This window comes from Saccoglossus kowalevskii, chromosome 18 (genome assembly GCF_978046115.1).
Source record: "Saccoglossus kowalevskii chromosome 18, keSacKowa6.1, whole genome shotgun sequence".
Taxonomy (NCBI): Eukaryota; Metazoa; Hemichordata; class Enteropneusta; family Harrimaniidae; genus Saccoglossus; species Saccoglossus kowalevskii.
Genome location: NC_140658.1, coordinates 14,388,800 through 14,397,583, shown reverse-complemented (window position 1 = coordinate 14,397,583; position 8,784 = coordinate 14,388,800). Strand labels below are relative to the sequence as shown.

At 38.1% G+C, this 8,784-nt stretch overlaps 1 long non-coding RNA gene across 1 annotated transcript; it reads right to left on the bottom strand.

Moving 5' to 3' along the window:
- Window positions 1-2,008: 2,008 nt before the first annotated feature.
- Window positions 2,009-3,023, bottom strand: LOC146731604 (uncharacterized). The gene is made up of 2 exons (XR_014926939.1): window positions 2,680-3,023; window positions 2,009-2,186 (listed from the first exon to the last, which is right to left on the bottom strand). It is a non-coding gene; the product is annotated as an uncharacterized LOC146731604 (long non-coding RNA).
- Window positions 3,024-8,784: the final 5,761 nt, after the last annotated feature.

The following is an 8,784-nucleotide window of genomic DNA, read 5'->3' as shown; positions in this document are numbered from 1 at the left end:
ATCATTTGGCTGGCCACTATTAAACGAGCATGCTGTAATCAGTTATATTGTAAATAAAACTATCAATAATCTGTACTGAAAATTAAACACGATAATATGCAAATGAGTATATGCAAATGAGTATATGCAAATGAGTATATGCAAATGAGTATATGCAAATAATTATATGCAAATAAATATCAATCTATGACAATGAAAAACATTACATAAATTGATCTCCTACTTGAATTTCTTGCATTGGACGAGGTAAGTGGATGTTCAGAATGATAATCGATATATAAAAAAACTGGCGTCATTGCGAATGAAGTTACTTTCCGAAACAAAACAGAAAAAACGCACGCCATCTCTTTTGTTCGGCAAACAAATATTTTGAAAGAACTAGGTCTAAATAAACTTATGAACTAAGCCTCTTGAAGTAGGTGAGGTAATGAGAAATAAAGGCAGCTGCTGCCTGGGTAAATGTTACATTGTCAGGTAAGTTTTCTCCACCGCCACTGCGATTTTAAAGCGGGGGAGTCGTCACCTGCGCATACGTCAGATGGTCATAGCGTGTCATTGTTTACAAACAAGCGTCTACCCATGAGCCTTTGCGTTTTTAGCGTGTGTTGTTATCGTCGCTTGGGACTCAATTCTCGCGTGTGCACAGGTGACGACCCTTCCGCTTTAAATAACTGTAATGCTTTACACACTGCATGTACGTGACGTGGGCAATGTTACTAGTATTCTACGATCCGCTATAAAGTCACATTTTAGTTCACGATAAATTACGTAAACTAGCTTATCTTATAGTATGATTATGAAATTGTAGATTTCTCTTTTTTTACCCAAAATGTACAGTCATTTATTATGTCCAATGTCCGAGCCCGTTGTTCTAAATCAGTCAGATGAAATCGGCGATTGTGTATTCGCGAACGAGGATGGTACCAGTTTGTAGTTATGACCGTATAAGGGTCACTTACTCTGACAATACACACTGTGGTACATTTCACACTGTGTCAAAGTCAGGATAGTAACACGTATGTATTATTGAAACGACAGCTGGATACATTATAGTGTTTGTTTCAGTTGTCCATTTCACAAGACACTCTCTCATAAGTGTTTGCCTGTGGTCCGCGGGTTGCTGGGAAGGGCTTGTTATCCAGTAATCGCTGCACACAGACAGAAATACTCGTTGATGTTTGTAGGTGAATAAACTAAGTAGTGTGAATGGTGGGCAAATTTACCGAGTCTACAATAGAAAACACCTTTTCTGGTTATAAATATATATATTTTTAGAACTTAACCTAGTTTAGATAACAACTGATTTCAGTCTGTGCATAGCCCTTACGCTTAAAGGGCGGCAGTCGTCGTGCCGCGTCCTGTTCGATATGGGACTCATAGCGACGTATACAACGCGTGTAAAATACATTGTTAATTTACATGAAATTCGAACACGTGCTGCGCGACGACCACCGCGCTTTAAACCTCGATGATATGGTACTGTTGATTACGAATTGAAGATTCATTATGAAGAACGCATATTTCGTATTAAAAGTATATTCTAGTAAAATTTCAAATTATTCAATACCGTACCAAATAATTAGCATAATAGACAATATGTATTCGATTTGGCTTTCACTTGAAATATATATAATCTGTCAAGACGAGGGTAAAATGGAAAGTATGGTCTACACGCCAGGCCCTGAGTGAACCACAATCTGATTAAAATCTGATGTAGTGTACGGGCTTTAATTATTTTGGCTATAAACTTATTTTAATTTTATTTTTTATTACTTTTGTTATTAATGCCCTTTTATTTTATTATTTTACATTGATTTTGATTTTTTTTAATTCCGCCCTACCTACATCTGATCCGACGCCTATGTAAGTCCCGTTCAAATCTCGCGTAAGTAACAGCCAATCACAGCCCCCCTTTTATACAGGCTGTCGGTTGCTTACTTTTCAGTGTATACGGACAATCTTTCTGTACATTATATTTTGCTCACTTGAATAAACCATTAATAGAAAATTGCTAGTATATTTTTATTTTCAAAAGAAATTCCACAGCATTTTCCAATTTTTGTCATTACATTGAATATTTTGTTCACTTCCAACAAATGTGTACACTTCCTGATACATCTTCGCCAGCCAAGGTTCGTTTATTCAGTCATCGCTTCAATTTTACATCAAACACTGAGCATAATTATCTAGAACGGAAGCAAAAAAATAAGTAAATCGTAATGATTAGAACACTCTAAACAGCTATAGTAAACAATGCAAATTGTAAATTGTATAACGGTCACCGGCCCACGGCATCGACGCAGACAATTGGAGCAAACAAATATTTCCTGATCAATTGCGATGTGTTCCAAATAAAAAATATTTTATTCCAGTCCAAATCAGCTCAATTACTTTAATAAAGAGTTATTGTATAATGTACAAAATGTTGATACATTTTGATGAATATTTACAGCTACGGCTTCAATACCGTAGACGGTTTTGACCCGATCGTCAACAAAACATCACCCGTCTCCAGGGCAAGCGACTGGTAAAAGACACCGATGTTCGGTCGAGCCGGTGGAAACAAAATCGTCATTCCCAGAATAACTACGCAAAGTAACGATCCAAACTCGAACCATTCGAGCCACAATATAAACATAAAAAAATGACTTTCGTTGCATTTGACAATGATAAACTTACCGAAAAGCCGTGTTCTTCTCGGTCCTAACGTCGGTATAATCCGCCATTTTATGTTTGAGTGTGTTTGCCACCTGACTCTGCCCAGTGACGTCATCATGTGCGCTATAGAAGAAGGTCTGTGATTCGTTGACTAAAATCGTCGACAGTGGGTCTCGTTGAAATCTCGTTACATAGGCATCGGCTCAGATGTATGTAGGGCGGAATTTTAAAAAAATCACAAAATCAAAATCAAAGTAAAATAATAAAATAAAAAGGCATTAATAACAAAAGTAATAAAACATAAAATTAAAATAAGTTTATAGCCAAAATAATTAAAGCCCGTACACTACATCAGATTTTAATCAGATTGAGTGAACCATTGCCTCAACAGTAAACTATTGCATCACGGTCCCTAAGCAAACTATTGCATCACGGTCCCTCGGTTAACTATTGCGACATCTAGTCGCCCCTTGTCTATTGCAATTGAAACACGGAGCACTGGGTAAATACATTATTGCAACGTCACCCTCTGGGTGAGCAATTGTAACATCGATCGATGGGTGAGCTATTGCAACATCGATCGATGGGTGAGCTATTGCAACATCGATCGATGGGTGAGCTATTGCAACGTAACTAAGATTATATATATTGTGTCGCGGCACTTAATGACTGAAAGGCGTTTATAGTATTTGTCTAATGAGCTATTTTCGTGATATGGCCACCGAGTCTGCTCTCCCACGGTAAGACAATCGTTAAATCACAGTCATATGACGATAAGTTCCGGACCATGGCCTTCTTGCACGTATATTATTAACAGTAGCTATTTGGTACTTGAAGAAAAAAAATAGATATCAGCTAAATTAATTCATTTACTATTTTAATACTAATATCAACTATTTTTTTTAATTGGTTATTGTAACACCTCCTCTTGGCGAACCGTTACAACGCCGCCCGCCCGAGGGAACCTTTGCAAAACCGCACCTGGGTAAATTTTTGCAACACAGTCCCCTGGATTACCTATTGCAACACCGCCCTAGGTGAACTACTTCATCACAACTATTGCGTGTTGCCACGACGGAAAGGTGGATAATTGAATTGTTGGGAGACAAATTAGCCTGGCTCCCTCATTGTCTTGTACTTTCAGCAATGTTTTGTTTATAATATTACATAACTGTGGGTATAATTGGTTTCACACGTCGCGACTATATCCATGGCGTTAACCTGTAATTGGTCCCGATGGTCACGTCAACACTTGTTGCCCTGTATGTATCCCCGCTGTTGTCATGGACACAAAGCTACTGATACTAGTATATTGAGCCCGGGTAGTTGCTTGGCAACGAACCGTCAAATGTAGAATAGACACTGCAGGTACTCGTAATAGCATTTCTCTTACATATACAAGTGACAAACTCATTCAATGCTTTCGTTATATTTGCTAAACTCGATCATCAAAATATATTCTTCGTTAACGACAGTCTTCAAATTCTACCTGAGCATGAAAATAAAAGTTAATTCAAAACGTGAAGTGAAACTCTGAAAATTAAAATGTTTCGTGTATATAGAAACATAAATAAGTGATTATGACTTCATAGCTTCACGTCATTCCTCGATGATAGCGCGTATCCTATGCAGCCGACAACCCCTGTAATAGGTAATGGTATATCCCGGCGTCGTTTGCACATCCCATGTACGGAGACAATCTGACTTCTTATCACGAGATGCTGTAGCCGCTTTGACGTCGCTCTTCCCGCGATTTCACTCACTTCTGAGTTGATACTTTCTGGCAGAAACAAACTACGTAGACCGTCAGTGGATCGCGTTGGTGGGGGTGCTGTTAGAGACCGGGCACGCGGAATTATATTTTTTTTTCCTGCGCGTGGATCCTTCACTCCGTTTGATCGCCTGAAATCAGACCACTGCTTGTGTTTTCATCGGGACAGCATAACCGATCCATGAAATCACACACTCGTTCGAATAATATACTCCTTGTATTATCGACCAAATTATCGATCTAAATGCCGTCTTCCTCTCGTTTGCTGGATTTTATGACTTTATAAGATTCTACCTATTTGGGATGCCGCACTTAATGACTGAAAGGCGTCTATAGTATTCGACTAATGGAACGAATGGCGCTGTCTGCTTCCGTGATATGGACACTGGTGTTGCTCTCCCACGGTAAGAACATAGTTCAATCACAGTAACGTGACGATAGGTCCAGGGCCATGGCCAGCTTGCACCTATTTTATTCTTCCTTGTTGCTATTTTCTGAATTATACGATTCAAACACATAATTTACAAACAATGATGAATGATGAATCACTGTCAAGAAAAAAAAAATGATATTAAAAAATAATGAAAAGTGTTATCCCTCCTTGCTGTACAATTTGAAGAAAAAGAACACTTCATTATTGAAAACAATCTGCTTGTTTAGTAGTAGTATATGAAATTAGATGCTGCTGTGTCTGTATCTATCTATCTGTCCCACACTTAACCTAACAGCGTGGCAGGTGTGTACTCAGTGAATATGATGACCTAATAGAGACTGATAACCCAATATGCGAAGTAGGGGTGATGTGATCAATGAATTGGCAAAATGTTGACACAGTCGCACTCGGCGAAATTCGAGAGTAGGTAAATTAGATAACGCAGTGCTTTTTCATCTGAAAAGCATTCGTCACCGTGACGAAGTAGAACTTTAGCGATCGTTTTAAAATCTGTTCTAGTTGTTTGCTTAACGTTAATACTAGAGTGCCTAACAGACACTGCGTATTCAATTAGCGGTCTAATGTAACCAACATAGATAGTGATCACGTCAGCGGGATTACTAGTATATGGACTAAGTGGTCATAACATATGCGGACGGTCCGTTGACTTTTGCAACGATGTAAATTTGATTAATTTGTAAAGCAAAAGACATCGACTACATTGATTTATTTGAATTTACATTTATCGTCCATTTGAGATTTGAACAGTTACCCGCCTGCAGTAAAATACAAAGATTCAACGCTTTCGTCATAATCCTATGATCGCGAGTAAATCCATATTCAGCTTACCCAAATCTGGATACGTGGTAGGATCACATTATTAATCTCCCTATAATGTCGTAGGTCCTAGTAGAACGCTGTCGGAATAGTTGCTTTAAAGACTGACGCAATACCATCACACGAAGTAACCATATAGTTTATTTAAAATTTTAGCTTACTTGTTTGATACTGCAAATTAGATTATGATTTACTGTAAAACATGTCTTTTTCGCGAATTTAGCGAAAGAACTTTATTATCAATTCAAAATGGCCGCCAAACAAAGAAATCAGCAATGACAAGAGAGATTCGCTAAATTAACATTTCGCTATTACGTCATTTTACCACAATTCGCTAAAATCGCATGCCGCTTTTTCAACATGTTTTACAGTACCGGTATAGTATGGTAAACTGAAAATATTGTTTTTCAGCACACAGTCCAACATTATTTGTTTACTTTACAAATTAGTCAGCGCACATACTGAAAATCTGCTAATATCGTCAACATGATATTATAGTTTTTAGTTTATGGTAAAACAATGATCCAACATACAGTATCAAACAGCAATAAATGTAAGTGACATGTCCAATATTACTTGAAATGAACAGTGACATCGTCGCGTTGATTGGTCAGAACCCGCGGGCTGCGCCTTGGTAAATGATGCCATTTTCGGTGGTTAGTAATTAAACTGAATATTCACCTCCGTCTCGGAAGCTATTTGTTTATTTTGTATCTGTTACACTGCTGCTGGGTGTCATAATTTTTCCACGGTTGAAGTAGGATATTATATATGGTGCGAAACACAACACTGGCACCATTACTAATTCATTGTGTTGGAGATTCATTTCACTATTTCGATATATCGAACTTGAATACTAGCATATAGTTTTGATAGTGGATTTTCCTGTGAAACATTGAGCTGTGTCATAATTTTTCACATTCTCGTGGATATAGTTTTAGCGAATTTCACTTAAAGGACGTCGCGCTACGCATGCGCGAGATATATGGGGTCTCATATAAACAAAGATGGCGACTTTAACTGTTGCGTAGATCAACGAGTACAAACTGAGACGTTACCAAGCTTTAATTAGGTATTTGTAGGTGATTGGAAGGTATCGAAGGAGTCACCGGTGGTAATTAGTGCAAGTCGCGCCCAGGTCAACCTCATGCTTTCCGTTAAAAGAGCGCATTGGATTGTGTGAGAATCAAGGTTTATCAACAAAAATGTCGCATATGCACAGCGCGACGACCACTGCCCTTTAACAGTCAACATGTCGACTGAATTATTACGTTTACAGTATGTGAAACAACGCATAGACTAACATCTGGGCGTCTCTTGGTGTACATCGTAAACAAGAGTAGTACATCAGCGGACATCCACTTTCTTTTAAAACCAGTTTATCAGTTTCAAATGCTATATTTATCGTTCAAAAGATTAACTGTCATTGAGTTATGCGCATGCGTAATTATGCCACCCACCATATACAGCTAGAAAGTACGAACACGTTCGTTATTTTTGACACCGGAATTATGCTTTGATTTTATATATTCAAATGGGGTTATTTGTGGCCAAATTCATGTTTTACGTCATATATATTTTTTACAACATTTTGCTACGTAACGTTACATTTATTCGTTCTGCTTTACTGTAAGAACTCAGTCAACGCCCACCTAAAGCTGCAAAAAAAAAAAAAAAACGGCAGAACATGAGCTTTACCCTACCTTTGAGGAAAACAAATGTATACAAAGAAAAACAGCGATGTCTTTTTTTTAATTAAATAGCAAACGGAGTTATCACAGAAGTTGAACGAGACCGAAAAAATAAATCCTATACAACCTCAGTGGTATAAAAACGAAACTGAGTACTTTCAGTCTGCGGTTGTTTTAACCTTTCCCACGCACACACATATATCCGGATAATATTACATTATAAGCATTACTCCAGTTGTGAATGAATTGCAACAAAATTGCGTCAATATGCCTTGTGTATGATGACCTCAGGCTGAAAGGTCACACATCCTGTTACTCTCCGGGAAACAATTTATCATCAATAAAAATTTCATAATATTTTCTTCCACAAAATGCAAATCGTTTAGCTGAAGTTAAAAAATAGTTAAGAATGGTAAAAAAAAGAGGTGATTTTAGATTCACCGCGAGATCTCGCGTATTGCTTCAAATGCCCGGACCGAACGTCTGCCGCACAAAACGAACGATTTTACTTTGAATTTGATTTTTTTATAGCTCAATGTCGACGGCGTTTCCCTCGCGATGTTTTGACGCCACTATAACCTTTGCTTGCCTTGTTTTTACGTTCGATTTCACGCATAACGCGGGATCTCGCAGTGAACGGAAAATGATATATGGCTGTATAAAATTGTAAATTACATAACGCAGTTACTATGTGAATACCATTCCCTAAAAGAACCAGGATGAGTGACTATTAGGGGGGTCATGTATAAGTCCTGTGAAAAGAAAACTGCTCTATACCATTTAGAAATTGACATTTTAGAGCTTGGAGCAAGGGAGTCGTCACCTGCGCATGCGTCAGATGGCCGTAGCGTGCCATTGTTTACAAACAAGCGTCTCCCCATGAGCCTTTGCGTGTTTAGCGTGTGTTGTTATCATCACCCGGGACTCAATTCCCGCGCGTGCGCAGGTGACGACCCTCTCACTTTAAAGAAATGGTGCGAACATTTGTACTAGTATTTTGGCATTATCGTATTATCACATGACAACAGGATTTATCATTCACGTTTGTTTTAACTTTAATTTTCTAGTTTGGAGTAGTAAAAAATAATATTAATAGATTATTTTGGTTGTTTTACCATTCAGTATCCTTACATACTAGTTTTTAGGCAATTATTTTATATTTTGGAATAAAAAATACTTTGTTGTAAACCACCCCTCGTGGATTTCGTGACATGGTCTTTTTTCCAGTGAAACTGAAAGGACGATGGTCGTCGCGCCGTTTCTTGCTTAATATAGATCCATAGCGATGAACACACGAAATTCGAACACGCGCCTTAAATCAAATGAAAGGCGCATCGCGGGGTTAGTAAAGAATGCCGCTCTGAACTTTGATCTGGGAACAAACCCGGTGATAT